Here is an 8,427-nt window from a genome sequence, read left to right on the forward strand (position 1 = left end):
CATATCTAGAGAAGAAATAGATTAAAAAAAAGAGAAGCACAGGAAAATGATGTAAATCTGGAGTGAAAAATACTGGAAAGAAATAGAATGCATGAAACAGATTAAAAGAGATATTCAGGAAATTGAAAATTACATTGGAACTGGCAAAACCACTTGAACCAAATGGGAGATAGACTTTCAAACCTTGAAGACAAGATTGTGGCAAGCAATCATGAAAGAAAAATCTCTTAAAAATAACAAGGGACCAGGAAATCACAATTCAACAGCTTCAAGATAATGCAAAGAAAAACAATGCAAGACTAACAGCTGTCAATGAAAAAGCAGGAGGCCACACAAATGACCATGGAAGATTACTTGCAGAAGTGATAGAAGAAAATTTCCCAAGGATAGGAACAGAATCTGACTTACAGTAAGTGAGGAATATAGAACTCCAAACAGCCATGACCAAATGGATCTATATCCAGACATATAATAATCAAGATCACAGAAATTCAGCAAAAAAAACCCAGAATATCAAAAGCTGTTAGAGAAAAGAAACAGTCACCTGTAAAGGAAAGCCCACTAGAATCAGGAACAAAAACCAGACTACATGGGAAATACTTCAAAGAATCAACAACTATGATCTCATCTTATTAAAAAGTTTCTGCACATCAAAACTAATCACCAACACAGTAAAAAGAAAACTCAAAGTAGGGGAAAAAAATTAGCCAACTGTCCCTCAGGCAAAGGACTTATATCTAGAAATATAAAGGATTAAAAAAAATCAGACCTCAAATTCAAAGACTCAATCCAGAAGTGGGTATATGAGATGAACAGCTCAGATGAAAAAATACAAATGGCAAATAAATATATGAAAAAACATTCAACATCATTCATTGGTCATTTGAGAAATGTAAATTAAAACAACATTGAGATTTCATCACACCCCACGAAGAATGGCTATCATCAAGAAATCAACCAATAATAAATGCTGGAGAGGCTGTGGGGAAAAAAGGCTGTTGGTGGCAATGTAGACTGGAACCACTGTGGAACCACTGTGGAAATCAGTGTGGAGATTCCTTTAAAAACTAGGTTTAGGGGCTGGGGATTTAGCTCAGCGGCAAAGCGCCTGCCTCGCAAGCGCAAGGTCGTGAGTTAGGTTCCCGGTGCCAGAGAAAAACAAAAAAAAACAAAAAAAAACAAAAAAAAAAAACTAGGCTTAGAGGTCCCATTTGATGCAGCTATTCCCCTTCTTGACATGTTCCCAGGAGTATTAAAAACATCATACCATAGCCATATATGTGCACCCATGTTTATTGCAGCACAATTTGTAATAGCTAAATCATGGAAACAACCCAAATACCCATCAACTGAGGAAGGTATAAAAAATATATGGTATTTTTATACAATGGAGTACTACTCAGCTATAAATAAAGATAAACTTGAGGCTTTTATAGGTAAATGGATGCAACTAGGGACTACACTCATAAGTGAAATGCATCAAACTCCAGTGTTAAACATTGTATTGTCTCACTCATCCAAGAAAGTGAAAAAATAAATAAGATCCAAAATGTACAAAAGATATTGTGAAAGGGAAGGAAACTTCTCAAAAGGGCAGAACAACTGGGATAGGGGAAAGGAGAAATGAAGGAAGAGAAAAGAAAAAATATACAAGATAGTTAAGATAATTATACTACTAAGTTCTGTTAGTTCATTGAAAAGAATGGTTTGTGCTTCTATTGTTTGATCAATTTTATATGCCTATATATTGTAATCTAAGCAACAACTTTGACAATAACAATACTAAATATATTAACCATTATTAATTTCCTATAATCTTGTTTTGAAATTTTGTAGCATTATTTTTATTGGGTGTTTTCTCTTTAAAATAAAAAAGAATCTTACAACGAGATGGGAAAGTGGGTCATATACACACAAACATATATTGAAACATATCAAATATTGAGACTAATAAATATCTCTGTAATTTGATTGCTTGAAAAATCTGAAATACAGAAAATCAACTGCTTTGAGTTGAAATTTTCAGAACTATCATTATTGTATGTTTCCCATCTTCTTAATACATTTATGTTTCAGAATCACTAGGTGAAAAGATAAAATGATTTATGAAAGTGTCATGGGTTAGATCTAACATATCCTCCAGGAATCTTATATCATGGGGTTCAGCTTTTAGAAAGAAATTCGAACATGGTAGTGCTATACTCATCCGTACCCTAGTCCATTGGTAAGTTCAGAGCTGACTGTAATATTCAGAGGTAGGGCCTGGCCAGAAGAAGTTGTGGGGTATGAAATGGAAGGGTGTTTTCTTGTCCCAGGCTTCATCCTCTCCTCTCTGCTTCCTGGCCACCATAACATGAGCAGTTTTCTTCTGCCATGCTGTTTTGCTATGTTGTTCCTGTCTTGGAGCCAGCTACCATGGATTGAACCCTTTGAAACTGTGAGTCAAAATAAACTCCTCCTCCTTTAAAAAAAAATGGAAGCTAGGTGAGGTGAGAGAGATGTTGTTTGGACTGACTTTTATAATCATTTCATAATGTACACCTGTGTCAAAAAATCACAATGCACATCATATATATATATATAGTAATTTTATGTTAACAGAGGTAGAAAAATTAAAACCAAAATTAAGAAGGGTTCTGAATATTATCTTCCAGAATTGATGTTGCAGTCTTGTCTTCATTATCTGCCAATGTTAGAGGAGAAACATCTGTGTGTGGTTTATAAAGTCATGCTACTGGAGAAGTGGTTTTTATTTTCTGACTTTGTTTTTGCAATATAGTATTATGTTTTGAAAAACACTGAGCGACATCCCTAGCTGTTTTGGTTTTTTTTATATTGAGACAGGATATCACTGAGTCATTGAGTTTTCCTGGTTTGGCTGGAATTTGCAATTTCCTGCCTCAGCCTTCCAGAGTGCTGGGGTTACAGGCATGTACCACCATACTTGGTGAAAATTCAATTCTTGCAGATGATCTGGGTTAATGAATCCTGTTTGCCTCACTGTAATCCTGTAAAACTGCCCTCATTCTAACATAATCTGAACATTTTAGACTGAGCTAACATAGGCTTTTTCTCCTATGTCTTAGTCAATTACTTAGCTTCTCCTAAGAAGATAGAGGTTGTCATGTGAGTACAAACCACTGAAATGAATAGTGATGACTGAGTAGGAAGTAGGCAAGCATGGGGGCCAGAGTAACTCTCGTCCCCATAACATCCAGAGCTATGAGATGCTAGAATCAATCCCACATTCCAGACAGGAACTGTGAAACCCAGCAATAAAAAGCTGGGTCTACAATGGCTCACTTACCTTACCTGGGACCTGGTCCCACCTAGAAAGGAGCCCAGGCAAGAGTTAAAGCACAGAGCAGAACCAGGAGCTCCACTCTCCCACCATGCTGCTGCCATGTTTCCTTCCTAGGGAGAGTGGGCACAGCACCACGCACAGAGCAATGGAAGACAGGGATGGAGACGAGAAAAGGTGGAGAGGAGGAGGGGAGAAAGGAAGACATGTGAAGATGGACCTCTGGAAAGAAGACCTGTTGATTTTGACAACACGTGCCAGCATAGCTGGTGTCTGGGGCTAATGTATCAGGATTGGTTCTCAGGGAGCTCTCTTTGGTTGCAGAGCAGAGAAAATGAGCTGTACCTCCTGGCCTCTGAGCCTGAGCTCCATTCCCATTCAGAAAGTCATTTCCCCTCACCCATATCATGGTTATAACCTGCTTCCCCTTGGTCTCACCTACTTTAGTCTTTGACAGTAACCCCCCTTTTAATCTTCATTGACCCTCACCCCAATGTTTCAGAGTGGAACTGTAGGAACTTGGAGATTTTAGAAGTCTCCAAGATCACCTTTAGATTTAATAATCCACTGGACTCACAAATCTCAGCAAAGCTCTTACATTCACAACTGTGGTTTACTGTAGCAGAAAGGTTACGGCATAAAATCAGCAACAGGCAAAGGCACATAGAAATGATGTGTAGTGAACACTTGGAGACCTGACAACCAAGGAAGCTCACCAGAGCTTTGGTGCCAAGGACTTTAACCTGGGATTGGTTACATAGATCTCACTGGCTGCTCACGTGCTGACCTTGGCCTTCAGCACCCCCTGGAAGTCAGACTAATATTCTGTGTCATGAGATCTTCATGATAAATCACGCTGTTATCACAGAGAGGATACACCAAGGGCCTAGAGGCCACCCCAGAAGCTGTCAAGAGCCAAACATTTCTTTGCCCAAGGCCAATCCAATACCCCACAGAACTGGTTCCATGCTGGAGCTCAGAACAGGGCTGACATCGCACTGCTAGTACTTCCTGGCTGAGTGGCTCTGAGAAGATTCCTCAAGCTCTCTGAACCTTCTTTGCTTCATTCAGAGCACAACAATAACATCTCAGCTGACTCACACCAGTCAAGTGTCACCAGGATGTTACACACTATGAAAATGATAAAAACTACTTATAGTCTATCTCCATGCAAAACAAAATGCAGTTTCCTCCTGGGGGAAGATCACAAAAATTGCAATGCCTGAAAAATTTACATCAACCCACAGAAATACTGTTTCTATAGAAGTATAACTGTCATTTCACTCAACAGGTGTGTATTAGGAGCCTTTATAATCCAAGTGCTGGAGAGGCAGGGATGAGAAACATACATTTCTAAGCAACCCTTTGTGGTTTGGGAAGCAGTGGAGGGAATGGTATTGTTAGCATGCAAGTTAGCTCACATGTAAGGAGATAAAGAGCAACATGCCGCCCCAAACTCTGAAAGTCCCTGCTACAGAGCTTCTCCCCAGGCAGCTTCATGGTTCCAGGCAGCTTCATGGCTCCAGGCATCCTGGGACAACCTAGGAGATACTGATCTTCTCTCTTTCATTAACTACAGCTTTGTAAGAACACCCTGCCTAGTGTACAATTGTACACACACACACAAGCTCAATCTCTCTCTCTCTCTTTCTCTCTCTCTCTTTCTCCACCTCTCCTTTTCCCCTCCCCAACAAGCTTAGAATATTTCCCTTATTTGGCATATTTCTATACTTGGCAACACACTACTTGAAGGAGGTGTTTTAAATACACTGTGCTCCTTTGCAGATGTTTTGAAAGCTACTGCATTCCAAAATGAAAAGTGGAAAATTTTTCTTCAGTGTTGCATATTTCACTGAACTCAAAAATCTCTGTTTCTCAAGGACTAAGTCCTGTAGAGTTCAGTAGTACTTGTTCTCTGAGTCAACACATTCTTATTGAGCACCCACTATGTTATAGGCAGTAGTGAAAACAACGAATGAACAAACTAAGGTTTAAAAAATTTTGACTTGCAGAAATTTATTTTCCAGTGGATTCACACAGCATACCAGCTTTGGAAAGTTATGGCTTGAGTATACATTACTCACAAACTGTGAGACCCTGAGCAGGTGACCAAATCCTTTGGAGCCTCTTTCACCATTTCAAAATGCAGCTAACAATACCAGACTCCTAGAATTACTGTGAAAACTAACTAAGGAACTATAGTAAAGCTTCTGGCACCATATTGGCTTGTAGAAGCTGTTAGATGTATATTAAGTTCCCTTTTCTTTTTCCCATTGATTTCAAGGACCCCGTGCAATCTCAGTTACAGAACCAAGGGAAGAGAAACCTTCACTAGGTAGTGGAAGAGTTATAGGCAACAAATACTTGTCATTAGGCAAGCTAAAAAATATAATCTAATTCTGGTGTTTGAACAAACTTACTCACTGCCTCATAGTTCCCCACATAAACTTTTAAAAGCAAAGAAGAGGCATATACTCCAAGCCATGGTCAGAAGATCTTGTTTTAATTTTAACTTCTTGAGCAACGGCTATATGTCTTTAGACAATTCTCAAATCTCAGTTCCCTGAGCTGCCAACTGAGAGGCTGCATTAGGTGAATGCTCTTTGTCCAGGGGATGCTTCAGAGCCCCCTGGAGAGCTCTTAGAATACAGGAATGCCCCCTAAATTAAATCGGAATGCCAGAGAGATTTTATAAAATCTCCTCTGACATGAAGCCAGGACTGAGCTTCCACCAACTTAACTCTATTATCCTAAGATTCTAGTACCCTATTAGAGCTCGCAGAGCAAATGGCTACAGATGCCAAGGAGATAACCTAAGTGTGTGAGCCAGCCAGGTGCAACTGGCAGAGATGAAGTGGTGCGACCAGGCAGACATGCGGGTGCCCTGGGGGAAGGGGCAGAAGATGATAGCGATAACCTATGCAGAAGTGGTCTAAGTTCATGACACCAAACATTCCCTCATAAAAGAAAAGCTGGGCATGCTGGCTGTGTTGCATGACCCCGTGCACACACAAACTTCCAAACTTTAAAATGGTGGTCCCAGTGGGATTTTTTTCAGTTTCATTTTAACATTGTTTAAGCAAACGATACCAAAAACCACTGTGTATCATGCTAACACTAAGGGTTATAGTTGCTGGCTTCCATCCTCTGAGACTTTGGACAGACTCAAATCCTTTGACATGAAGGCAAATGTGAAAATGTGAGGCTCAGAGCTTCGTTTTCCCTCTTCTACATTCTCATACTTTCCTTTTGTTAATTCTCCCACTTTAGGAGCCATTTTAAAAATTTCCCCCCTAATCAAACCCCATCAAATTTTAATCTCAAGATTCACTATTGTCTGTTTCTATACTCTGGGTGCTTCATGTATTAAAAAAAGAGTAAATTCAGTCACCACTCCATCTACCAAAACTCAGTATCTTAGTTACATTTCTTTCATTGCTGAGACAAAATATTTGAATCCAAAGTTAATGGTGGAAAAGTTCATTTAGCTCACAGTTTGTGAAAGTTTTAATCCACAATGACCTGGCTCCAAAGAAGGGTGGCATAGGGAGGAAGAGCATCACAAAGTAGCACCAGTTCATGGCAAGGAGAAGATGGCAAAAGCAAGCAAACAAAGGACCTCAAAAGCATCTTGCTGTTCCTTATATCATATCCAGGCTTTTCAGGGTAGGTAGCACTCACACCCTTAATCCTAGTGCTCTGAGTCCAGCACTGCACCATGAATCAATTCCAGCATCATGCACTCTAGATCCAGCCACCTCTGACAAAGCCCCACCTATGACCACATAAGGCTTTGGAGTGACATCTAGACATAAGCCATCACAATCAGCTGTTGCAGTATCACCCCCACTGAAGATGCACCCTTTCCATAAGAGCACTGAGACCCCTTAAGTAATCTAGAGAACTTCCTCACATCTCCTTTCCACTTTCTTCTCCATGAAGTCCATCTCAACTTTTAACACTCTGCTCCTTTCCAAGGAAGAGAATGAGTGAGGCAGGACAGTGGTATTGTGGGTGGAGTGCCTAGGGGAGCAGTGAACAGATATGCAGTTTCCGAAAGCCTCCTAACCTCCTGCATGAGCTTCACCTTTGATTCTGAAGCAAAGCCAAGGTTGGGGTGGGCAGCAAGGGTGGATGAACACTGTGATACACCTCCAGGTCCTCCTCCAGGGAAGCCTTTGTTGTTGGAGAGGACAGATTTGAGCTGTCTATGCCTTGGAAAAAGAATGGCCTCCTCTGCTTAGAGTCGTCACACCCAAAACAATGCCCTTCCCATGCTGCTCATACTGAGCAATCAACAAAGAAGCAGAAGACCTTTACATCTCACCCTAACAAGGGACTACCTGAAAATGCCACCCCAACATTTCCACAGTGTCTCTTGTGTCTGGCCAAAGTTGTCACTGGGCCTGCACGGCAACTCAACTTCTCTTTCTAATCATTTCTGCTTCATTGTTCACTGTTCCACAGAGGTGGACCCCAAGGACATGTTTATATAAACATCTTACACATGCAGCTCCACTCAGGATTCCTTGCTTTCCAGGGAACTAAATGACAACAAGGGGTAATACAAAGGCAAGGCAGTTCTGTGGCTGACATTGCTAAGGAACATATTAAAGCTTTCAAAATTGACACATGAAGTTGTCCACGAAGTTTGCAGCTGGAAATTCACTGTGCTCCAGACTTGATTGACAGAGTGCTTCCTGGCACAGTGCATGCTGGGAAACTTAACCAGAAGTGCAGCAGCAGGACTTGAGACCCTGGGGCAGCTGGAGACCAGAACTGATAGAAGGACCTTATTTGGTGTACTTCTGCCATTTTCTTGCCTCTGTGTAACTGTTCCCACTTCTGCTCTGAGAGATCTGCTCTACCCCCACCAAAGTGCTTTTCCAAGAATATAAGATAAATTCAACTTTTTTCAGATTGCTGTTTAGTGACCATTGTTTCTTATTATTTAATATCATAATTCACTGGAGGGGTCACCTCCTTCATGAGCCCACTATGTCAAGTCACCCTTGAGCCTTCCCAGAGTTTCTTGTTGGGATCAGTGCACCTCCTCCATCCCTCACTCCAAATATTGATCTTTCCTACACAGTAATGACAACCATAATAATGATAGCTATTATTTT

The sequence above is a fragment of the Chinchilla lanigera genome, unplaced genomic scaffold, assembly GCF_000276665.1.
Source record: "Chinchilla lanigera isolate Chin_1 unplaced genomic scaffold, ChiLan1.0 scaffold00079, whole genome shotgun sequence".
In the NCBI taxonomy this organism is placed as follows: Eukaryota; Metazoa; Chordata; class Mammalia; order Rodentia; family Chinchillidae; genus Chinchilla; species Chinchilla lanigera.